General features: G+C 41.8%; 1 protein-coding gene across 4 annotated transcripts in view; it reads left to right on the forward strand.

Annotated features, from left to right (window-relative positions):
• KCNIP1 (potassium voltage-gated channel interacting protein 1) overlaps nt 1-26,691 on the forward strand; it is a 547,511-nt gene that overhangs the window by 198,502 nt on the left and 322,318 nt on the right. The window contains exon 1 of one of the 4 annotated variants that reach the window (XM_073355985.1): nt 3,198-3,273. The exons of the other annotated variants lie outside the window; for them this stretch is intronic. The gene's annotated coding sequence lies outside the window, so the exon portion shown is untranslated. Of the gene's footprint in view, nt 1-3,197; nt 3,274-26,691 lie in introns of those variants that run through there. 4 annotated transcript variants of the gene reach the window in all.

The raw sequence follows: 26,691 nt of genomic DNA on the forward strand, positions 1-26,691 counted from the left end.
TCCATCCCAGTGGGGAGTCTTGACCCGGCTAGTCTTTAATAATCCTTGAACACATTTTTGGGTGGGTGAGATTCTGTGGCCTGCGTTGTGCAGGAGGTCAGACTAGATGATCATAATGGTCCCTTCTGACCTTAGTATCTATGAATCTATGATGTTTTCTGAATGCATGGCATGATTTGATTTCTGAATGCATGGCATGTGGCAAGGCTAGGTACCTGACAATTGGCTAAAGGGTGTAAAGGTGTGCGAGAAGAGAAGTTCTGCATTTGGTTAGCTGTAACTGTGCTACTACATGCTCCTCTCCGTTCTAAACATCAAAAGGTTGATGGGGCATTATTGGCTCAGTGTGGCAAAGCACTGAGCAATTCCCTGCTCTGGCAAGTATCTTCCACCCACTGGCTTTAGTACAATAGCAGTGTCTCAGTGGTGAAAGTACCATCTCAGATTCGTCAGAACGGACATACTCGGTTAGACCAAAGGTCCATCTAGCCCAGTATCCTGTCTTCCGACAGTGGTCAGTGCCAGGTGCCCCAGAGGGAATGAACAGAACAGGCAATCATCAAGTGATCCATCCCGTCGCCCAGTCCAAGCTTCTGGCAAACAGAGGCTAGGGACACCATCCCTGGCTAATAGCCATTGATAGACCTATTCTCCATGAACTTATCTAGTTCTTTTTTTAACCCTGTTATAGTCTTGGCCTTCACAACATCTTCTGGCAAGGAGTTCCACAGACTGACTGTGCGTTGTGTGGAAAAAAATACTTCTTTTTGTTTGTTTTAAACCTGCTGCCTATTAATTTCTTTTGGTGATCCCTAATTCTTGTGTTATGAGAAGGAGTAAATAACACTTCCTTATTTACTCTCTCTACACCCATCATGATTTTATAGACCTCTATCATATCCCCCCTTAGTCGTCTCTTTTCCAAGCTGAAAAGTCCCAGTATTTTTAATCTCTCCTCATACGGAATCTGTTCCATACCCCTAATCATTTTTGTTGCCCTTTTCTGAACCTTTTCCAATTCCAATATATCTTTTTTGAGATGGGGCGACCACATCTGCATGCAATATTCAAGATGTGGGCATACCATGGATTTATATAGAGGCAACATGCTATTTTCTGTCTTGTTATCTATTCCTTTCTTAATGATTCCCAACATTCTGGTCACTTTTTTGACTGCTGCTGCACATTGAGTGGATGTTTTCAGAGAATTATCCACAATGACTCCAAGTTCTCTTTCTTGAATGGTAACAGCTAATTTAGACCCCCATCATTTTATATGTACATTTGGGATTATGTTTTCTAATGTGTATTACTTTGCATTTTATCAGCATTGACTTTCATCTGCCATTTTGTTGCCTAGTCACCCAGTTTTGAGAGATCCTTTTGTAGCTCATTGCAGTATACTTGGGACTTAACTATCCTGAGTAGTTTTGTATCATCTGCAAATTTTGCCACCTCATTGTTTACCCCTTTTTCCAGATCATTCATGGTATGTTGAATAGGACTGGTCCCAGTACAGACCCCTGGGGGACACAACTATTTACCCCCTCCATTCTGAAAACAGACCATTTATTCCTTCACTTTTCCTATCTTTTAACCAGTTACCGATCCATGAGAGGACCTTCCCTCTTATCACATGACCACTTACTTTGCTTAAGAGCCTTTGATGAGGCACCTTGTCAAAGGCTTTCTGAAAATCTAAGTGTACTATATCCACTCGATTCCCCCTTGTCCACATGCTTGTTGACCCTCTCAAAGAATTCTAGTAGATTGGTGAGGCATGATTTCTCTTTACAAAAACCATGTTGACTTTCTCCCAACAAATTATGTTCATCTATATGTCAGACAATTTTGTTCTTTACTATAGTTTCAACCAGTTTGCCCAGTATTGAAATCAGGCTTACTGGCCAGCAATTGCTGGGATAACCTTTGGAACGCTTTTTAAAATTGACGTCACATTAGCTATCCTCCAGTCATTTGCTACAGAAGCTGATTTAAATGATAGGTTACAAACTACAGTTAGTAGTTCTGCAATTTCACATTTGAGTTCCTTCAGAACTCTTGGGTGAATTTCATCTGGTCCTGGTGACTTATTACTATTTAGTTTATCAATTTGTTGCAAAACCTCTTCTAATTACACCTCAATCTGGGACGGTTCTTCAGATTTTCCATTGGGACCTCATGTAATTAACATGTGCTTAAATTACTTATAGGTCTTTGTATAGCACAAAGATCACTTGCATATGCCAATCACAAGCTTGTCCTTTTTCATGAACACAATTTCAGACACAGTTAGGCACTTGCAAATTTTTATGCAATAGTTTTAACGTTGGGTGACTCCATTTTGCATACCCCAAATCTTCAGGAAGTAGTAATTTGACAAATAACAGTTGTCCCAGTTTAAGCGCAAAAGGGCTGGAAGGTAAACTTGTAATTGAATATGAAAGTGCTAAGACTGAGCATTTTATAGTCTCTGACCTTCTGCAAACCTCTAACATGCATACGTATGATTTTGTACACAAGAGTCTGAACATAAACTAAACATTGTGTTTTGAGAACTTAGTCCATTTATATCTTATGAATTTTGTTTATAAGTTTCTCATGCAAGTTATAGTAAAGAGGAGACACTAAGGAACAAAGAAACATCCAATTCCCTTGGAAACTCAGTAGAAACTGGGAGCCTAATTCTCTTGTTGCTTGAGAAACTCCCAGCCTAAATGAAAAAGATAATAAAAACATGAAGCACACTTGTTACAAAACCTGTTGAATACTAGTTCTAGGGGCAACTTTGCTTCTGGAGTTTAGGCTAATAAGCAGTAGAGAAAAACTGAACTTCCAATAGTATAACTGAGGGAGTACAATTGTAATTAATTTCTGTTTGTAGCAAATAGTTTCATTGGAATTTCTATTTCTTTACCCAAGCATATAGTACTCCAACATCAGTAAATCTGTATTAACATTTGAATGGCTCAAATTCAATTCCTGCCTCCCTCCCCTTCATTGTTTTCCTCAGTAATGGAGTCCGTATCTTCATATTCAGAATGGATGACTTTCTATCTTACTGGTGATGATTCTAAAATAACACAAGTGCAAAAATAGGGTCAGAAACAGTAAAATGCAAGAACCAGTGAAATCCCTGGTGTAAACCCAGACGTGTTTTCAACATCATGCCAACTAACTCTGTTAGAGGACACGATAAAAAGGCCTTCTCCAGAAGCTCCATACAAGCACTCTTCCTACCACAGATGGAACAGCACTGGGGCTAGTCCAAAGGTGAGATGTGCTAGTGTTGCCTGAGGCAGGCCTGAATGTGGAGTGGAAGGAGATGTATTGTCTGAATCATGGTATAAAGCCTTATGCTTCAGGAATACTGGGGACAGCCTGGTGCAACTCTGTAGGGGACACTGGGGCCGTGACCTTACCCTTCTCTGGGGCTATAGCACTGTGTTCTGAACTCCACCTTCCCGTTCTTCCCAGCAAACACTGACTTCTTCCTGGGCAGGGTGGCTGGCCCTCTAAGAAGAGCTGGGCCCAGTCCCACCTGTGAATGATCAGCTGCCTCCCACCCGGGGCCAAAGGTCACGTGAGAACTGTTGCTAGATTGGACTGTAAACTGAAGTCAGTGACAGACTTGTTTGTACAGCACCTAATATAGTCTAATCTGGCAAGAGCAGGGTTCCAAAGAGGATGGAGCTAGGGTGTTCTCAGTGGTGGCAGATGACAGAACAAGAAACAGTGGTCTCAAGTTGCAATGGGGGAGGTCTAGATTGGATATTGGGAAACACTGTTTCACTAGGAGGGTGGTGAAGCACTGGAATGGGTTACCTAGGGAGGTGGTAGATCTCTCTATGTACCTTTCATTCAAAGTAACACATGACCTAAGCTGGTTTATAGAAATAGTTGGAGGGAAAACTCCATTGAACAGAGTCATATGTGTATGAAATTTCTTCCCTTGTATTTAAAGTATGGCACTTGGAATCAGAGCATAGCTAGCCTTAGGAATGATGGAGAGTAAGGGTAACTATGAGTCCAGAAGGCAGAGTACGGGGGGGAGAGAGGGAGATCTGATAGCCACAATGGCCACTTTCTCAAGGGGAAAATCATTTTGGGCACCGGGGAAGCATGAGATTGATGCCAGTGAGCCAATATTTCTGTGGATTGTTGTATTTATTGTTTGTATTACACCATGGCCCCAGTATATGATCAGGCCATGAGTTAATGAAAAGCAGTAAATAGACCGAGAATAGATGTCACAACACAACAGTGTTCCTCTCCATTCCCTTGCCATTTACACCAGTGCAGAGTGGCTGTGAAGCACTAGCATTATAATGTAGTGTGTTTACATTTCCTCACACTACGTGAATGGCTACGCAAGGGGTAGATCCTGCATATGTAAGTGTAAGTATAACTCTGTTAAGCAACATTTAAGGTGTTGTCGTACAGTTCAAATGCTACAAGTGGCTTTTAGGTTAGTAGTGTTTAGTTCTCTCATCAAGATAATATTCCCAAAATTGACTCTTTTATATTTCAGTCTCAGTTACAGAAACACTCTTGCCAGGCAGCAGCAAACCAATTTGTCTCATTACAAACAATGCAAATGTCAGTCAGAATCACTAACACAGTGAAACAGTTTCCATGCCTTCCGCTTAAGAAATACTTGCCAATGATGTCTTCACTCAGTCTGAGCTATTTTCTAGATGTGTGATGCATTCTAAGTTGGTCCACTGGAAATTGGTGTGACAGTTTGCCAAGTTCTTTTGAAATTATGTGGTGGGAGGGTTAAATGGGTGTAAGTAAATGAAGTTGCATTTGGAATTAGGCAGACTCCACGTTGCCAACTTGGAAAGTCCTGAAGTCTGTTACCACACAGCAGAGGGGTGACACTTGTGTCAGAATGGACACTGAGTTTTGGAAGAACGGGCAGCAATAGAATAATTTAAGCTACCTTATATCTGAGATTGTCAACAACTAAATGCACCTAAACTTTAGCGCTCTCTAGCCAACAATTGGCTAGACTATTATAAAGTTCTAAGAGTATGAATTTAGAATGGGACACAGTCAGTTGACTGCATCTTCTACCTTTCTGATTGCAATATAGATTCCCTCGCACCCTCAGTAAATTAGCTTCCTACCCTCGGAGTAAGTGGTCTAGGTTTGTTGGTGTACTTTCATAGATGACAAATGGATTTAATTGTGGCTAAAACAGTGGCTCAATTTTGCATTGGCTATGGAGACACAGGCAGCATCACTATAATAGGTTAATGAAGAGAATACTCTGTTGGGTTGACACTTGTGGCTTAGAACAAATGTATTGATGGCTTCTGTGGCTTTTGTGAATGGAGTTGGAGGTCTCATTCTAATTCCTAGCAGACAAATATCCACATCATTCACCAGTTTAAGTTGTTACTACTTAGTGTCTTGCTGGCCATTGTAGTAGAAACCAGGGGTTCCATGATTATAAAGGCTATTCAGATAGTACCAATGGCATAGGCACAATTGTAGAAAATCAGTTACTACAGCTTGAATTTAGCAACTTAATATGCATTCCTATTTATATTCAGAGTTTGTCATTGAGAGTGCCCATTCTTAAAGCCAGTTATCAAAATCAGTTGAGTACACATAGTAAGATTTATCCATTGTTCCAGTAATTGTGGCAGTTCACTTGCTGAGTAGGGCACTTTGATCATTAACGAGGGAATAATGCCACACCACTTCTGTGACTAGATTATTAATCATTCTGCATTGAGAATTCACATCAGAAGAAAGATCTATCACCTGGAAAGAGGCCATTGTGCCAAAGGAATAGTAGTCTTCTCCTTTCATATGACTTGCCTCCCAACTACTAATTTGTGACATTGGAGAGTGTGCAGGTCAGTTGCATGGAGGGGCCCCTTCCCCTCTATAGGTGGCTTCTGTGGTGGCATACTCTGCCTGGCTTCATGCACTCCTCAATACACAAGCTGTTCCCCCAGGACTGTCACCTTTGATCCAGTCAAGGAATGGTTTTGACCTGCACCTTCCTGAGGCATCCCCAGTAATCTCCCCTGATGCTGGATCATGCTGACAATTCTGCTGTACTGAAAGCTTCATCATCTGCCCCTTCCGGTCCCAGGAAGACTTTCTTGTGCAGATGTGAGGTCCCAAGATGGTAAAACACTCCCCCGAGAGATGTGAGCTCCCAAGGTCACTCAGGGTTGGCTCACTGAAGCTCAGTCAAAATAAGAGGTCTTGTAAATTACACATTACTCAGGGGTGCAACATTTGACAGGGAGAAGAGCAGACTTGTTGTGGAAAGGGAAATCTAGAGGAGGGTGTCAGATAAGTTGGCTGCCTGCTGTACTCTCCTGCTCAAGCCTGGTCATGCTACAAGGCCCCTTATCACAGGGTGGCTGGTCTTCTAAGGAAAGCTGTGAATGATCAGCTGCCTCCTAACTTTGCACTTTGAGCAGGTTAGAGCCCTATGAATGGGGAATTCCTAGCAGACCAGATCTCCATTAAAGAGGAGGAAAGGGACTCCTACTTTTTGGTGGGAGTGCCTCTGTGGTGTCAAGAACTCTGTTTGGGGTCCTAGGCCTCTGATTCCCTCCCACTCCCCCGAAGACTTTATGCAGAGGTGGCTTTTGCAAATAAGACGTTGGTTTGTGAATGGCAGCTTGGAATGGCAGCTCCAATGTGGTAGATGACCGAGGTGGCTGTGCTACCCGCGGTCGTGAATGGTGTGGAGGGGCAGTCAGGCAGCTTTGGCTGAAGCTGCCATGGGCAACAGCATAGCTGAAAAACTCCTACCCAGCAATCATAATGCTGGGATAAGTGGTAGACCCCCAGGAGCAGACTAGGCAGCAACCAATCATTAGGTGTTGGAGATGCACCTGCCCAATCTCTGGACTCCTCCAACCCCGAACAAGAGTGAGTTGGGACGCAGCAAAGGAGGGAAGTGACTACTGTGGGGATACATTGCCTTATTGTGCACTTGCAATGGGAAGGTCTGAGCTGGACTATGGCCAAGACACCATGGGGAGGTGGAAGTCTTTGGGCTTGTTTACTCTTGGTTCAATTGCACCGCTGTACAGCTTCAGCATAGACACTTCCTACGCCAGTGGGAGGGGCTCTCCTGTCAGCGTAGGTAATCCACCTCCCCGGGATGCAATTCTTCCATTGACCTATCACTGTCTGCAGAGGGACTTACGTTGGCTTAACACTGCTGTTCGGAGGTGTAGATTTTTCACGCCCCTGACTAATGTAGTTAAACCAACCTAATTTTCTGGTATAGACCAGGCCTTAATATATATTTAATTAATGGCTTTCCCAAGTTTTGTGTCCCACTTCTCCAAAAATATGCTCTTTATTTCATATCATGGAGTGCTTGTGAGGGAAAGTAATTCCTGCCAAGGGCACCTGGGTCTTATGTTGTTTACCCAAGTTTTGGCGGAAGAGGGATACCTTGAGATGGCATTAAGTTTTCAGAAGGAACTCCTAACCATTTGAACCTGGTCCTTTTTTGCCACTGACAACACCTGGCAAAAGGGTTAAATTTTTCTGGCTGCTCCAGGACAAATTCATTGCTCTTCTTTAGTATTGAATGGTCTTCTTTGTCTGACCTTAATTGCGGTTAAAGCAATGATTCTTTTTTACTCACAGATTAAACTCCCGCCATTAAAATTTGTCAAACTCCTAACATTAAAATTTTAAATTATAATTAAAATGAAATAAAAAAATCACACACTGCCTCTAACAGCCTCATTATTCTAGTCTGATTGATTGTTGCGGCAAACTACTATGCAAAAATTGAAGCTGGTGAGTGAGAGCATCTGAGCTTAGGTATTAAAACCTTAACCTTTAAAAGCCCTATATAAAGGTTATTTCTCCTTATTACATTCTATGGGATTTTTATACTGATCTGTATTATTCCAGCAGCAGGATGTAATTCTTTATTTAATTACATAGGATGGTTTAAAGTGTATGCATAGAAGTGGCTTTCCATTAAACTCTGTAGGCTTGTAGTCATTTCTTTAAAATCCTATTTATATACAAGTTTATTGGTGTCATTCCTATTAGAATATAGATTAGTTTTCCATAAAGGCATGCCACCTATCCAGCACTAGAAATACAGGAACCAGTGGGCTCTGGATAAAGGTGAGAATTTTATCCAGTCATACATTTCATGTTCTTTATGACACTCAAGTCACATAATATCATATGTGATGTTGCTGCCTGAGTCATCCATGTTATTACAAGTTTTAATAATGCAACTCCTTGGGTAACAAATGGGGAGGAAGATCACTCATGAAGAGATTAAGATATTTTTAGAGCAACAATCCTAGTAGCTGAACATTTTGAATATATTCATGCCTCTTCAGTTCAATTTCCACAAGGGTTCTACAGATAAGACTGCTGACACATTGTTTTAAAGGAATCATACAGAAAGTTGGAAGCCGGGCTTTAAGAATTATGCCCGTAAGTGAGGGTACAGAACCAAACCCTGTGATCTAGTTATTCCATCCAATGAGGTCCAATTTTCACTTTCAGAAGCTTGCAATGAACTTCTCAAATAACTGAGGCCAAAAGAACTGTAGAAATTCAGCAAATAACTTTGAACATTTAAATGTGATTGTGATCCACTCTCAGAAGAGTTGTCAGAATCAATTGCATTATTTAATTATTCACCCACTTTCACTTACGAGAAGTAGCCTAGTGATGAGTGTCGGAGTCTGGGAATTAAGACTTGTTGGAGCTGTTCCTAATTCTGCTGTTGGCTCAGCTTGTGATGCTGGCATGTCTACATTAGAGCTCCTCTCATTGCTAACACCAGTGGATCTGACCCTGTCTTACTGATGGGAATTCTGTGAAATTTCCCTAATTTAGACAAGATCAAAGACTAGTTGAGCTCTTTACCCTAGTAATATGATCTTAGAAATTAATGTTTGACTTATTTGGATTTTCCAATAAAGGTTAGCAGTATCAAGTTATACCCTGTCTAAAGGCTGGTTAACAGCATCTCTGGGTAGCATGGAACCTGGCAGTAGAAGTTGAGTTATTCCTCAAAATCCCTTTTTCAGCCAGTCTCTCATCACTGCAGCCTGAGACATAATCTCCTCTCAATAAAGCTCCTCAATTGTACTGTTGAGTCACTGATGTTTAAGCATAAGCATCCTGCATTAGTGTTTGTCATGAAGCAGCACATGTGCAGTGTTACCACAATGTCAGTACCCTCAAATACAACTTTGGAGTATACTCTGATTTTATTTATATGAAGCTTGTTTCTGTCACTGCTGTGCTTAAACTGGTGTAAATCAGAAGTAACTATTAAATTGATAGAATCAGGCCATTCATAATTGTAATGAAGTTATGGACACCCAAATCTGGACTCTGACACTTGGATCACACCACTGGCTAATTCCAAATATGCAAAAGTGAGTACACAAAATGCCCTTGGGTGCCAGCCAATTGATTGCCCCCTGCATGTACACATACTGGCTTCTCTAGTGAAGGGCTAACACTTGCATAGCTTTGTATCTGATCACTGGTTTAATCAAATACCTTTGGCAGGACAGGAGGTTGGAAGCTTAGTTTGAAATAACTAATAGACAAACAAGGATGTGGCACAACCAGGCACTAGAAGAGCCCTTTATTTATATATGCATCAGATATGCCTGAAGTAATTCAGATAATATAGAAGGTGATTTCATCCATTTAATAAAAGCATAGAGTTTAAATATTTTAGAGGTTGGGAGACTATTGTTCAGTAATCAGCTTTCAAGATGGAGCTGTGAGAAAGGATGTCTGTGCAAGTTCAAAACCAGAGAAACACCTTTTTACCCCCTTAAAATTGCCTTTTCCCTGTAGCAAAACGCCTGAGTCTTCAGCAGACTTCAAAAAAGACTGCCAAACACCTTGGTATTTGTATTAGCATTACAGCACAAATGTCAACCAGCAAAAATTGCGACTTCCTATTCAGGAACTCTGTGGGAAAACAGGCAATTTTCCCTACCTGTTACACGTTAAAAAGGTAGTACAAACCTGACATAGATGGTTCTAGAATAGAACATTTTTATCTTCCAAAACTACTTTATATACAAAACTAGTGACTATTTTGTACTTCATTTAAGGAAGCATCTACACTGTCTGTTCCTTTACCTTGTGCATTGACTTTTTTCTGAGATTAAGGTAACGGAGTAGGTTGTAACTTCTAAAAGTTTCAGTGAAGTGTAGCCATTAAAGCCTTTACCCAACATGTTGCTTCTAATCAAATTTTGTAATAAGAAAGAATGAACTGTTGAGGGTGAACTGGTGTATATCACTAGAAGTGTGTTTTCAAAACTGAAAATATTCAGAGACCTGCTACCTGTTGGTCCACGTGGAAGGGCCATGGTCATGTAGGGTAGGTATATGACTTTCTTTGAAGCCCTATGAAGCACTAACAGAGATGGAGACATTCCAATTCATATGTCATATTGACTGGCAGACTTAAAGATAATATAATGCTCATGCCTACAGCTGCAGAATTAAGGCTGATTTTATGAATTTACCTTCCCCCCCTTTCACCCCCCCTAATTTCAGTGCTTCATTTCTCCATCTGAATGCTAGCTGTTTGCATGGTATGTCAGTGGTTTAAGTAACTTTTACTCTATTTTTTGTTCAGAGTTGAAGTCTATTTGAGCTCTTTACAAGGCCTGTGGAACCTGAACCACTTTTCTGAAATGCATCTCCCACTCCCTTTTGGTACCAACTATCTCCAATTTTTCTTTGAGAATGTTAGTGATTGGTTGGGATTAGAGGTTTTTTAATGGGTTCTAATAGAAGAATGTGTCCTTCCCACATGGTCAGCTTGCATATTGTGACATATCCCCATCTGGCAGATTATTCACACTTACAGAGCAGTGAGTTAAGTATGCAAACTTTCGACAGGTAACAGTCTCCCAGTGGCTATTCCTGGGTCCCAGTTAAATGATCAATGCAACAAAAAATAGGTTTCCCCATTTTCCTGGCCTAGTAGGAAGCAACATCTTTCAAACCATTTCCTTTTAAATTGTTTGCAAACATTGCAGTGCCTTCAGAGAAATGTGCACAGTTGAGACAGATACTATGATAAGAATTCTGCTTGTCTGTGCAGCATCTACCTGCATTTCCTTTATCTTCTGTGTTGTACAAGTTTAAGAAACAACTTGTACAAGATGCTGCTTAAATGTAACCTTCATCTTTGGCAAGTCCAGATGACAACAGACTCTAATCTATACCAGTCAGGCAGGTGTTTCCTTTCAACTGTTGTGCAGAGGATAAACCCTTTTCATTTTGAGGTGTACCCTCTAACAGACAGAATTAATCTTTACCAAATGCTTGACACTCTTTTCAGAGCAATAGTGGCTTTAGGGGCAAAGTTGTGTTGTGCAACTTTAGAGCAAAGCTTCAGAGCTTGGTTTTGTTCCGATAAGTATATCCTACTTTTGGATGCTAACCTCTGTCTGCATTTGAATGGAGTCCGGTCCTAAGCCCTCCCCCCAACTATGCAACCCTCCCTCGCTCAGGCCAAAGAATTCCTTTCTCTCAACACAACAGGACATGTTCTTCCTATCTGAGCCACCTACTACTGTTCACCTAATGCTCCAGACTTCTATTTGGGCAGCCACCAGGTCTGCACACCAGTTTAGAACTCATTGAATAGTCATGACTTACCACTGGGCTTCTAAGACATTCCCTCTCATATCTAGACAGCTGTTTATAAACTCTTGGGCATAACATCAGTTACAGTGAGATTGGAGCTTAGGCCCCTTTGAAAATCCAAGACACCTCTTTTTTAAGAAAGATGCCTGTTACTCGAATTCAGGTATCTCTGTGCTCCTGTACTAGTTTATTTAGAGTTTAAAAACAATATTTTCTACAAAATTTAAAAAATAGTGGTGTGTGCTGATAAACGATACCTGTGATAATGGTAATACCCAGCACTGACCCCATCGGGTCTTTGTACAGTGAGCAGTACTACTTTTTGAAGTATCAGGCTTTATACAGCCATTGTGTGCTCTTGATTCATTTCATGTTTACTAGGTAGGTTGGGGGAACTTCAAAAAAGCTACTTTGTCACTATTAATAATGCCTTAGACATTTGAGACACTGTTTGGGGCTAGATCCACCAAGAGATTTAGGTACCTAACTGCCACTTTAGGCAACTAAATCTACAATTTGGATCCTTAAAACCCCCGCTCAGTTGCTGCCTAGCTCTGAAGTGCTTAACCTCACTAGGCACCTACAGTTCTGCTTGTAAAGTCTCCTAGGCCTCTAAAATTCTACCAGTGAGCATGTACACAGCTGCCTCAGTCTAGGTGCCCAGCTCACTCCTAAGTTCCAATGCAATCCTCAAACTAGGTGTTCCCCTGCCTATTTCACCTGCAGTACCTGATCTGGTAGCCATGCTCAGAAGCTGCCTACTGGGTCAGGCCCCGCACAAAACACAGCTGGTGGTGCTGCTACCAAGGAAAATTGATTTAAATTACCAGGTGATAATGTCTTCTCCCTTTTTACGTAACTCCCCATTCTATCCCCCTCCTCCTCCCTGCCTCTGGAAAACAAAAGAACTAACAACACTCCAAGACTTCTGCTCATATAACCTGCATGCCTTTTGCACTGCAGTATCTTATTTGTTTAGCAACAGAGGGGAGCCAGTTGAGAAACTAATGGATTTCTGTTGGTATCTCTATGTACCCATGTAAGGAGACAGAGCAAGGTCATTCATTTAAAGGGCCAGAAGCATCCAGAAGCAAGGGCTGGTAGTCAATGGTCAGATCAGTGTTTTATTCAATAAGCTGGAGAGTAAGTTTCCTTGGTGGGTAGAGTCTTTAAATATCGTAACTTGAGAACTGAGCCAACCAGTGCTCAGATAAGAAGAAGCTATAAAATAGAAGTATGAGACCACCCAGGTGAGCTCAGTGGATAATCATGATGAGATACATGATGGTGTCTCCTGTATTCAGAGGCCAAGTGATGACTTTGCCAGTCTGCCCCACCAGGATCAACCCCTTAATACACTACATGACCTATTGTGGCATATTTAAAAAGCTTGACTTCAATAGCTCAGACATAGGTGAGAGGTTTATTGCAGGAGTGGGTGGGTGAGATTCGGTGGTCTGCATTGTGCAGGAGATCAGACTAGATGATCATAATGGTCCCTTCTGACCTTAATGTCTATGAGTCACCTTGGACATCTAGGCTCTATCATCTACCCTGGCATGGCATCTCTCAACACACAGCTGCTTTATACCACAGCACAAAAGCCACACAAGATTTTTAACATGCTCATGGTATGACTTCTTAAGCTAGTTTTGTTTTCTTCCCTTCACCCATTGATTAGTTATTGGCTAGGGTAGAGGTATATGATAGGACAGCCATTCATTTTAAATCGGCACTGATTTGCACTGGAACAGAATAGTCTTATAAAGATGCTAGAATGAGCTGAAGAGGCAGTAATAAGTGGGTAGTAGGATGGTGCCTGACCATCTTCACCATGTGATAACTGTTCAGTAACTCAGACCCTAAGGTTAAAAGGGACTGTCATGATCATCTAATCTGACATCTTGCCTGTTGTAGGCCACAGAACGTTACCCACTCCTGTAATAGACTTATAACCTCTGGCTAAGTTACTGAACTTCTCAAATCATGATTTTTAAAGAGTTCAAGTTACAGAGAATCCACCATTTATTCCAATTCAAACTACCAGTGCCTCAAGCTGTAGACAATATGGCTTTATGCATGTTCTCCTGTGTGTAAAGGAAAGTGGAAACCCCTAGGTCCTCTTCCAAATATGACCTGAGGGAAAAATCCTTCCCAGTCCCAAATACATTTATCAGTTAGATGCTGAGCATGTAGACAGAGGCCTGGGAAAGAAAACTCTGTATGAACTCAGAGGCCTTCCCCTCTAGTGTCCCATCTCTGGCTGCTGGAGATATTTATTAATAGCAGGCACAGAGGAGCCACATACCACTGTAGGCAATCTCATTATACCATCCCCTCCATAAACTTCTCAAGCTCAGCCTTAAACAAGTTAGGTCTTTTTGTCCCCACCATGCCCCTTGGAAGGCTGTTCCAGAACTTCACTCCTAATTAATAGAAATCTTCCTCTAATTTCAAGCCTAAATATATCGATGGCCAGTTTTATATCCATTTGTTCTTGTGCCAGCACTGGCCCTTAACTTAAATAACTCCTCTTCCTCCCTGGTGTTTATCTCTCTGATGTGTTTATAGTGAGTAATCATATCTCCCCTCATCAGTGATTGGCTCGTTTCCTGGAAAGCAGTCCACATCCTAAGTCACCATCCCAACTGGCACTCTTGCAATAATGATGTGCCAGGTTAAAAGGAAAACAAGTGAAAATTAGTTTATGGGAGAACACACAGTAGTGAAGTAACTTAAAACATACAACTAGTATTTAAAAGTCCCATGGCATGACAAAATTAGCATCTGTCTGGATTTCCCTTTCCTTCCTTCATCTAAATTGATCGTATTTCCATCTGTCTTCCAGCCCCTCTGTTACCATTTTCCCCTTGTTATGGGCAAACCCTGAAGAAACACAGATGGGCCTCTATAGTTACTTCTCTTGTCAGTCCCAGTGAAAAGGGTGGAGCAGGCAACCTTCCTAGTCTATAGAAGTTAGCCTAGCCCCTTTCTGTAGTGTTGCAACAGAGGCTTTGCAGTCCGCCTTCCATCTAGACCTAATTCATTTCCTAAGGGAAGCCAATTGCAGTGAGCATGGAGTAAAATAACTTTTCCAGGTGTATTTAAACATTTTAAAAGGCTGCCTGTCACTTCTGGGCAGCTATTATTGGCAATAAAGGGGGTTCGCTACAGCACAGTCTGCAATCCAGAGCTAGCAAGTGTCTCATTTTAGGCAACAACTCTGTCAATGTGTCATAGTCTCCCTTGTATCAACATCCTGGCAGAGGTTAAGGGTTGAATGACCATGAAAACTGAATTACTTCTATTCCTTGTGGAGGTCTCGCCAGTCATTAGTGGAGGCATAGGCTCAAAACTGTGCAAAGCTTGCACTGCTGCTGTCCAATGTACCAGCTCATAAGCAAAGGACTTTATTCTCCAATTCTGGTAAGCCAGAGCCTCCCATTCAAAATGAAATTTACCACTCAGCATAGTTCTTTGCTGTTATTGATTGATTGCATTTTTCAATATACTGGCAAATACTTAGCATTTGGAGCATTCAAAGCATATTCAGTTTGTAACAGCAGCAAGTTTCTCCAGGGATCCAATTTCACCCAACTTCTGCTCTGCAAGTAGGTATTGCTTTTTTAGAGATTGGAAAACCCCATCAAACTTGCTGATACAAAGACTTCAGTAAATTGCTAAATAACCTTGTCAGAGCAGGAAATTTTAAAATGAGAGCTATGCTGATCCCTGAGTCTTATTGTTTGACAAGCCAATACTAGTCACATCAATACTAAGAGAGGTGATATATTCAGAACCTGCATCGATCTGGAAGATGCTGAGCCCTTGTTAGAGCTCTGTATTGATGCAGCTGCTGCTCTGAAAGACAGTAATGTCCCAAAGGTCATGTTTTCTTAAATTGCTGTATAAATGTGAAATTAATACAAAGGTCACCAAGTTGATTGTGAAAAATAAGCCACTTACTATTCATGTCTTTCCCTAAATGAGCTTGTGACTCTAGAGATCACTCAACTAATGCCCTTGCTGCGCATTTGCCAGCTGGAAGGTGTTTTACATTGCGGTTGTGCTGGATCCTATGGGATAAGTTCTTGCTCCCAGTTGGAGCAGAACACTTTGTTAAGATCAGTGGGAACTGTACTTTCAGGCTCAGAAGAGGCTGTGTCTGAAAGCCCGCAACTTTCCAGATGTGGTAACTGTTTCCCTGACTTGTTGTTTCTATCCCAACAAGCTGGATTGTGGATGGGCTACTTCAAAGGCTGTGGGGCTACTTACAGTTCTGCAGTGACTATTATTTGCCTCTTCCTAGTTACCTCTTTCCTACAGAGCCCACACAACAAGCCACTACTACTAGCACTGGCAATTTAACTTTCCCAGTGCTATAAAGGCATTCTTGCCAGTCCCATAGAGGCAATGCATCCTCAAATGATGGGGGGAAATATACACACACACACACACACACTCTGACACTCACAAGCCTGTCAGACTCCTCCCACCCATGAGTGGAGAATACTGCTGTCTTCTGCAGTAATAGACCTATGCCGGTAACATGTTTCCAATAATAAAAGTCATTTTGTAAGGGTTTCATCTGATTAACTGTCTGAACATCTCTCAATGCAATTTTGATTGCAGGTGATAAAGGCAATTTGATTTTTTCCAATTTCCCTGGAAATTTCACTTTGTGACAAGTAATATCACGAGCTTCTTCAGATAGCAACACTAGGAGGACATGGTCTGACAACATTTCATAAAGGAGTGTTGAGAAGTATAATGTTATTTCCCACACAAAAGGCTTTTTATAAAGCCAACACTGTGTGAGTGAAATGATCCTTGTTATTGCTTTTCTATTTAAGGCACAAACAAGTTAAGCACATACAATAAGACCTGAGTTAATACTACAAGATGGTATTCACAAACTTGTCTAAATCAACTCACTTTTGGTCTTTACCTGCTTTGTGTTCACTTTTTGCCAGTATTTTAGTAAAAGCAGGTCCTGGCAGCATAGTCTGAATAATGGTTGGGGTATTTGCTATTCATAATTTGAAAACAAATTCATGGAGCATAGATTTGGTAGCAACATAATTCATGTGTCCCTGTAACACACCAAATCTCCTCCTGTAGCAGGCTGACACACTAACTACTCCATAAGGATGCTGGGATTCTCTGCTAAGTCATCCTGACATCACCTGCTTTGACTATCCATAAGGCTTCAGAGTAGTGAATAGGGATTCAGTAGTAGGACCAACCAGGATATATAAATATAGAGCGTAGGGCAACAGGAATTATAATCTGGCATTGAGAGGTCCTGCTGGGAAACACTAGTAATAGCCACACATGGGGAGAAAGGTATAAGGTTGAAGTTTAAATTTGGTATTAGTTGCATCAATTACCAATTAAGCCAAAACCCAAGAAAAGGGGTCCTGGATTGCCTACAGTGTGTGTGTACACTGTACTTCATTTGGAGCTGGGTGGGAACTACATCTACTTGTAGGTTTTTTTGTCTGCATCAGCTTGCTGTGACTCAAGTCTCCAGAGGACATGTACGTAGAAACTCCATGATACAACTTCTAGTGTGGTCACATTACATTTTTATCGCTAATGTAGAAAATTTAAATTTTACACTGCAGTCTGTCTGAGATGCCACATCCTTGCCGTTAATAAAGATTGTGATAGAATTGCCTGCCAAGTCAAGTAGTACAGTAGGAGAACAGAGGTTAATCGGCAGTTGACAGCAGTCCAATCAGCTGTTCTCATCACCAGCATAATATGCAATGTTTTAAAAACTTCAGAGGATTGTGTTCCCAACTGTAACACATAAAACAACATGACATTAAGACACTGATATGACAGGTTCTTTGTAAAGCACTTTGAGATCTACTGATGAAAAGTTCTGTCTAAGAGTTCGGTATTATGACTGTGCCATTTTCAGGGATCAAACAGATTGCTAAGGGATTCTGTCGTTGCCTGCTCTGTAACCTGGAGCCTTCATGCTGTGCAGCTATGGCTCAGATCCCTGACACCAGCAACCAGCTCAGACGCATAAAGTCTCACCTGGGCTCTCACCAGTCTAGTTCCTCCTTTCAGGGGGACACCAACAGTTCTTGCAGTCCCAAATCTCCCAGAATTCATCTACACAAGTACTAGACACTGGAACCATTCCCCTCTGGTTTGTTACCCTCAAAGTGTGCAGCCAGCCCCCCCGATATCAGCTTGCTTTGGCTGGTGCACACACTCCGCACAGCTTGTACACCAGAGACCTGCTTGGGATGAAAATAACCAAAGTGTTTTGTTTTGTTTTTAAATAGAAAAGCCACAGGTTCAAAGATGGAATAGGAAGGAAGAGCAAACATATACAAGTTATATAGAAAATGAACAGATGCAAACTCAGGCTTTACACTTACATATTCAATAAAATCCCTTCTTCTAATGCAACTTACATGTTGCCTTTGAACAGTTTCATAGCATACCCCCTGTCCATAGGGGGGATCCGGCAGCAACTGGCAGCCTCCAACCTTGACATTGGCCCTCAGATTCTGGATGAAAAAACCTCAGCCCCAAGCCTGTTTTTTTTAAAAGGTTTTTTTGCTTTCTCACTCCTGGCATGGTGAATCATGGTTTGTCAGCGTGGGGAAATCACCTCTTGACTTGAGAGCTGGGATGTCTCCATGTCTTTCCATTCACTCTTCCTGGGCTGGACAATGAACATAAGAATGTCCATATTGGGTCAGACCAATGGTTCATCTGACCCAGTAGCCTGTTTCTGGCAGGGGCCAATGGCAGATGCTTTAGAGTGAGTGAATGAACAGAACAGGGCAAGTTCAGCTGATCCATCCCTGGTCATCTACTCCCAGCTTCTGCCAGTTGGAAGTTTAGGGACACTCAGAGCATGAGGTTTCATCCCTGACCATCCTGGCTAATAGCCATGGACTGGAACCAACCTCTATGAACTTATCTAATTCTTTTTTGAGCAAAGTTATACTTTTGATCTTTGCAACATCCCCTGGCAACAAAGTTCCACAGGTTGACTGTGTTGTGGGGAAAAAGTACTTCTGTTTGTTTTTAAATTTGCTTATTAATTTCACTGGGTTCTTGTGTTTATGTGAAGGGCTAACTGACACTTTTTCTCTCCACAACATTCATGATTTTATAGGCCTTTGTAGTACTGCCCTCCTCCCTAAGTCATCTTTTTCCAAAATGAACAGTCCTAGTCTTTTTAATCGTTCCTCATATGGAAGCTGTTCCATGCCCCGAATAATTTGTTGCCCTTCTCTGAACTTTTTCCAGTTCTAATGTATCTTTTAAATGAGGCTGCCAGAACTGGACACAAGATCCGAGGTGTGGGAGTATCATAGATTTATCAAGTGGCATTTCTGTTTTATCTATCCCTTTCCTAATGGTTCCTAACATTCTTGGCTAGCTTTTTACTGCTGCTGCACATTGAGTGGATGTTTTCAGAGAACTGTCCACAATAACTCCAAGATTTTTCTTAAGTGGTAACAGCTAAGTTAGACCCCATCATTTTGTTTGTATAGTTGGGATTATTTTTTCAATGTGCATTACTTTGCACATATCAACGTCAAATTTGTCTGCCATTTTGTCACCCAGTTTAGTGAGTAACTTTTCAGTCAGCTTTGGACTTAACTAGCTTGAGCTATTTACAATCATCTACAAATTTAGCCACCTTACTGTGTACCTCTTTTCTCCATAACATTTATGAATATGTTGAACAGCACTGGTCCCAGTACAGATCATTGGGGGTTTACTTTGGGGACCCTGTTGTTTACTTTTTTTCCATTGTGAAAACTAACCATTTATTCCAACCCTTTGTTTTCTGTCTTTTAACAATTTACTGATCCATGAGAGGGCCTTTCCTCTTATCCCATGACTGCTTACTTTGCTTAAGAGCCTTTGGTGAAGGACATTGTCAAAGGCTTTCTGGAAGACCAACTACCCTTTATCCATTGGATCACACTTGTCCACATGCTTGTTGACAACCTCAAAGGATTCTAATTGGTGAGGCATGATTTCCCTACACAAAGCCATGTTGACTTTTCCCCGACATGTTGTGTTCATTTATGTGTCTGATAATTTTGTTCTTTACTATAGTTTCAACCCATTTGCCTGGTACTGAGGTTAGACTTACCAGCCTGTAATTGCCAGGATCACCTCTGAAGTCTTTTTAGAAATAAGGCATTACATTAGCTACCCTCCAGTCATCTGATATGGAGTCTGATTTAAGTGATAAATTACATGCCACAGTTCTGCAATTTCATATTTGAGTTCCTTCAGAACTCTTGGGTTGGATGGTTACTTAGAACCAATTTTGTGTAAACACCTGGCTGGGAGTTGCCCATTCCTGCTGTAAGTTGTAGATGAAGTGGTGGTACAGTGAGCACAGTTTTCTATACACATAAATACATATCTTCATAACCCTAGTCTATATACATATCTCATAGTGATCATCAAATTCAGAACATTACAAGCTTTCATACTAGACCTTACTCATATGCTTTTATGGTACAATATACAGTGTGCAATCAGTTGGTTTAACTGCTCATTTTGAGGAGTTAAACTTTCCATTCTTCCCTTGGGTGTCCGGACCCTGATTGTCACAATGATCTTGAAAGGTAACATGCACTCAAACTTCCCTTCAGGGCAAACTTATCCTGAATGTATGTTGAGTTCATTCTGGCACTGTGTAACAAGGTTTTGACATCTTTCCTCCACAAAAAGTGAACGTCAATGATACATTAGAGAATAGCATCTAGAGACTGATGGCAACTTTGGTGGTGGTGGTTAATGCAGTGATGATGGTCTCCTGTCCATCGGCCAAAAAATAAGAAGAAAAATATCAGTAACTTCACTCAGAGGGAACCCAGTGGGGAAAGAATATGTGTGGTCTGAGTAGCTCATTAGTCTGTTTAATAAATAGATTACACTGTGGGTCCAACAAACAACTTTCAACCCAACAGGCTAACTTAATAAGCTTCAGTGGAGTTACACCAGGCCAAATCTGTCTCAATAGTTTGTGTATATATACACTACCTTATAGCCTATATCACTGTCAGCTCAGAGTCACTGAATTAATCTAGTTTCCCTTTGCGTCTGACACCCCAAGGCTGTAGTTCATGCGGGGTGGAAGAAGTTAATGGAGTTCTAGAACAGCACTGAGCAGAAGGTTCATGTCTAACCAGCCAAAGTGATCCCTTTCAAAAAGGTAACGTAGTGGGCAACAGACTATAGTGGGTGGAAGCAGTGCTCCTGTGCACCCTCTCAGATAGCAGGACTTTCTTAGCATCTCCCAGCCGAGTCAGCAACTGCTTGAGTCACTGCTGCAAGAGACTTCACTCCACCCTGAATATAAGGGAGATGAGAGAGATTTGGGGTTGGGCTATGCTAAGGAAGTTTCCCTAGACACAGGAACCTGGGGCATGTTTGCGGTATAGGCTGTGTATTTGATATTAACTTGTAAGTGGAGTCAGACCTAAGGAGGAGTGAGTTTCTACCTTGAACAGCCTATGCTGACCGATCTGACTGAGGAAACTGTGTGCTTGTAACTACATAGCAAGTCAAAATATTAATACTCAAAATATTGAAAGTTACTTTTACAGGAGGGGGAGGGGTTCAGAAAAACACCCTGATGGCTCAACTCTCTGCTTCCGTGAAGACAGTGGGAATTTACCACCAGCTGTAGAGGGAGTGGAGTTAAGCTGATTTTTCATCAGTAGTGCTGGATATACCAATCTTATCCCCAAGGAGAGCTGGTATTATAGGCTTAGGGATCTGGACACATTTATATTTAGCCCTGGTTGTTTCAGCTATATTTGACTTTCAAATTCCAACACCTTTATTTATATAAAAGCTATTTCAGATATTTTAGTGCTGTGTAAAATGTCTCATGTTTGGTCCTTCTAAAGCCTCTGCATGGTAGTTAAGGCAATCTAGCTTAACATACAGAGGGATATAAATGCATGCCAATAAAAGCCTATTCCTAGATATCCAACAGAAATTCTCTAAAGTATAATCTATGGCTATTCTACTTGTGAGTAATGCCACGATTCCAAACCCCAGCCAAGAAAACCTTTATGCCCCTACAATCCATTGTCCTTTCTCTCTCTCTGCATGTAAAGGTGTACATGCATACCAATGAATGCCTAGCAATATATGCACCAGTTTAGTAAATTAAGATTTATACAGCCTTACACACAGAGCAAAAGGTGCTTTCAGTCTCTTACTTTCCTTAACCTAAAAGGACAGGAAAGTCAGACCAGTGTTTCTCTCCTTTGCACATGCTGCAGCAATCTTGAGAACAAAGGCCCAGAATCACAAAGGCATTTAGGTGCCTAAATTCAGCATTCAGATGCTATCAGGATCCAGATAACCCCACTCAGCTGCTGCCTAACCCTATAGGCACCTAAACACACTCATGCCTAAACCTTTGCTGTATAAGTTTGATAGGTGCCTATGTTTCTGCCCCGGGAATGCACCCTGCTTCAGGCAGGTACATGGATATCTGTCTGATGCCTAAAATGCAACATGATTTCAAACCAGGGGAAGACAGGCATTGTCCCATCTCTCCTGCCTGTGGGGCCCGATGTGGCGGCTATACTCTCAGCCTACCTTGTAACTTTTAGCCCAGTGGTTAAGGAACTTGCCTGTATGAGGGAGACCTAGTTTCAGTTCATCCCTCTGCTTGATGAGGAGATGAGATTTGAACAGGGATGCCCTAACTGCTGGACTATGGATATTCTGATGTATGTGTGTGTGGGGGGGGAGTCTGTCTCTCTTTAAAGCCATTCCCCTTTGTATTAAATAATGTGCCAGAGAGAATGAGTGACTATAGCTCACGGGCTAGAGCATTCATCGGAGAGCTGGGAGACTCTTGTTCAAATCCCTTCTCATCAGACAGAGGGAGGAGTTGTACTGGGGTCTCCCACCTCCTGGAGGAGTGATCTAACATGATTGCATTTGTGAATGCACCATTCTCATGTGCCTGTCTCCCCTCCGTGAAATGCCTAGGGACCTTACGCAGAGTTTGTGTATTCCAGTGATCTTTCCCCCTCAACGTGTTTAAGTACCTTTGTAGATCTAGGCCAAAATGCCAGCATCTCTATACACAGGCAAAACTTGCAGTTTAACTTCCAGGGCAAAGAAAAAAAGCCTACCATTTTTCCAGTTACTTGCATCACAAAGACCTTGCCTTTGCAGACTAGTACCTGCTGGCTCTCCCTTAATCGCATGCATTAACCCTTCTTGGCGTTTGGGCTGGTCTCATTCTGTACCCCAGCCCTATTGCTGGATGACCCCTCCCCCACCATGAGCATAGCAGAGGGTGGGAAGCAGAGGGGCATCTGGGTATTTCCTAAAGTTGTTGTTAAGACTCTGGGGAATCTAGAGGAACCATTCCAAAAGCAAAGCCACCACCACCACGAGGGGATGGGAGCTACTATTCTAAGTGTCAGTCAGGGGGCATACAACCCATGTGAAAGTAGAAACTAGATCAATTTGGAAGAGACATGAAGGTTCCAGCCTGAGCTACATTAGTCATAAGATTTATTGAGCTCATTACTATCCAATGCTTTTCTCTTTGCTTATAAACTGTGGTGTCAGTATTCTACTGGCCATAAAGTGTTTGTATTTGAGGAAATGACCCAGTGGACAGGCACTGAACTGGGAGTCAAGACATCTGGACTCTATTCCCAGCTCTGTTACAGGCATCCCATGTGATCTTGGACATGTAATCTTTGCGCCTCAATCATCCGTCTGTAATATGGTGAAGTTTCCCCACCTTGTAGGGGTACCATAAGGACAAACCCGTTGATGTTCATGGCGTACTCCAGTACTGGAGTGATGAGCCAGAGAATGAGATTCTGTGGGGAAGCAAAATCCTGAAGCAATGAAATGAGATAATGTCCCCCTAATTTGCCACTATTTATTTTCAAATTAGTGTGGAATCATCAGATTTTTAGAAAATGAATAGCTTGCATCCTGTGAATGCTTGAATTCTTCTAAATGCTTCAGCAAGCTGTACAGAGCAAAAAAAAAATGGAATCTAAATGAAAAGCATCAGTAATAGATGAAGTACCTGTGTAGGCAGCAATTATGCATCATTTTCTTTCACTCTGCACCAGCAGCAACACCTGCTCCTACAAAGGTTTTTGTAATGTTGTTTTGCACTATTTCACTTAACTAGCTTTGCATTTTCTATTAAGGGAATGCACCGTTTTAGGTTGTTTCCATTTACTGAGTAATGCTTACAAATCCAGCAATGCATAATTGAGAGATGGGGTCTCACTTCTTAGTGTAGGTTTTCTCATAAATATTGCTGTTCAGATGCTTCCTGATGTATCAAACTTTTAAACTGAATTCTCTCTTACAGCAGGAGCCCTCAGGACCCCTCTGCCCACCCCATCACATAAACTTAATAATGAGTTTCAAATAGCAGGGTTCATGTGGTGTCCTTGATTCTAAAGCCTCTGGGAAATTGTGAATGGTCTCTCAACTCCACCCACTCCTCTCATCAGTGGAGCTGACTTGCTGAAGTAGTCCTTGATATTTACAGTTTAATTCTCCATGACATCATCCTTTTCTGGCAAGGTCATATTTAACTGCTACATTATAGTCTCTTTCCTTCCAAAGAATTATAAAATGCTTTTCAATCTATAGTATGTGTTCACCCACCACTGAGGTCCATCAGCCTCTGGCAGGAATGAATTATCTTAATTTCACAACAGCTTACAATGACAGGAGTCCTGGATCCAATTGCAATTGCAGAGGGAGCAAGTTAACTCTCATATGCTTGACAGCCAGGAGGTTCTCATTATCCCAATCACAAAGGGTCGCTCTATTTTAAAACTTGCCCCAAAGAGGCCATTCCAACAAAATAGTACTGTTGAACGTGAAACTGGGATATCAGTGATGTACCGGAGGGAAGAGACTGCCACCTAGCACATCTACAGTGCTATTTCCTACGTCACTAGGTTCTAATTACTGACCCAGACTAACCTTCCTTAGAGATCAGATCATAATAAAAAGAGCTATAGCTGCAGGTACTAAGGTGTCACTAAGCTTTTAAAGAGAAGTATTGGAAATGGGACAGGTTCTTTTATTTTAACAATTCTCATAAGGTTACGGAGGGATTATTTTTCATGAACCCCTAAGCAGAACTTGTTCAGCACTGTACGGTGTGGAAAGCAGAGTTTCTGCAATTATACCTAGTCACACGAGACATGAATATATTCTACCAGAAACCTGATTTTGATGGACAGTTACCTAATTAGGGAAAACTGGGCACACACGTAATGTGGTGGTTATCACAACTAAGAGCTCACATTTAAATATTTCACAATGAAGTAACCACAGATCAATGAAATTGGGCAATAGTTTCTAGGCACTGATACATTCAAGGAAATCATAAGCCATGTTACCAAGCAATTCACCAATAGAAAAGGGGAGATATTTATTGAATAAATCTTTCACTATCAGTTACTCACTTAGAACTAGATGGATACCTTGTACAGGATATAATCTACTGCTGTATCTTAATATAAATAGTGAGCAATTGATAAAATGGAAATGAAATACCCTTGTTTCTGGGGCATCCTGTTCTCCAGAGCCTTTGACTCAAAATAAGACCATCTAAAAGCATGACATGTTACAACTCTGGTGCAGTAGCAGTGTCCCCAGCCTCTCTACCTTTGACAAAACACTGTTCCCAAACAAATAATATTAATACTGCACAAGAAATAGGTATTGCTTTTTCATTAGTAGATCTCAAAGTGCTGCACTGTGTTAATGTCCCTTTCAGTATAAAACTACAGAGAAAGCTCAACACCTTGCCTTTTAGACAAATGTGTATTTAGACAAGTCTACAGTGGTTCTCAGACTTCATTGCACCATGACCCCCTTCTGACACCATAAATTACTACATGACCCCAGAAGGGGGACCTAAGCCTGAGCCTGGCTGAGCTCCACCTCCCTGGGTGGGTGGGGCAGGGAGAGAGTGAAGCCCAAGCCCCGGGCATTGGGGCTCGGGCATTGGCTTCAGCCCCAAGCCCCGGCAAGTTAATGCCAGCCCCCACTAAAACGGGGTTGTGACCCACTTTGGGGTCCTAATCCACAGTTTGAGAACTACTAGGCAAGGGCATTCTAGAATCACAGCCGGATACTGCAGAAGCCCTGCTTCCAGCCTTTACAAGGGGTCAGAGTCACTTGTGCTAACCTCTGCTGTTAAGGGTCTGCTAGGCTGCTCATCACTGTGGCATCGGCTCCCATTCAAGTGAATAAATGCCAGCAGACACAGGGCTTTAGGATGCAATCTCCTCAGAGCAGGGACTCCCTCTTAATCTTGTAAGGGTCTCCCATCAATTTGCCAAAGCCATCTCAAAATGCTATGTGTATAGTACCATCAATGTGCTTGGTCAAAACGTTTCTTGTAGTCTTTAATATTAAATACTGAAGCCAAATGAAATTAACTGAAATGTTGACATTGCCGAGACTCAAAATATCAGGCCCACCAACAGCAATTCCGGGCCCCAGGGCAGAACAGTCAATGGGCGCTCTTCCAGCTTCTTCCATATGCTCGCCTGGCTGCCTTCACTGCCGCCGGTACTACCCCAATGGCACCTAGGAGCCCTGCAGCCTGCCCAGCCATTTAAAAGGGCCAAGGCAACCGGGCCCCTGGGCAATTGCCCTCTTCCCTTAACACCCCCCCCCCTGCCCCCGGTCAGAGGGCCTGCAAAATGTTGTAACTTTTTCCCCACTCAAATCTATAGTTCCCACAAAATGTTTTGATGAAACTATTTTTGGACATAACTGTTCCATTTAACAAAAAATGATGAGCCCTGGTCAAAATGTTTGTCTGAGCTATCCAGGTCTCTAGGGACTGTCACACTGGATTGGAATCCTCACAGCTACTGGGTTTCTCTTTGAGGTTTCGGATAACGCACAGGAAGAGTTCAAAAGCAGTCTCAGTTATTATTTACAGGTTTCAGAGTAACAGCCGTATTAGTCTGTATTCGCAAAAAGAAAAGG

The sequence above is a fragment of the Lepidochelys kempii genome, chromosome 8 (genome assembly GCF_965140265.1).
Source record: "Lepidochelys kempii isolate rLepKem1 chromosome 8, rLepKem1.hap2, whole genome shotgun sequence".
Taxonomy (NCBI): domain Eukaryota; kingdom Metazoa; phylum Chordata; order Testudines; family Cheloniidae; genus Lepidochelys; species Lepidochelys kempii.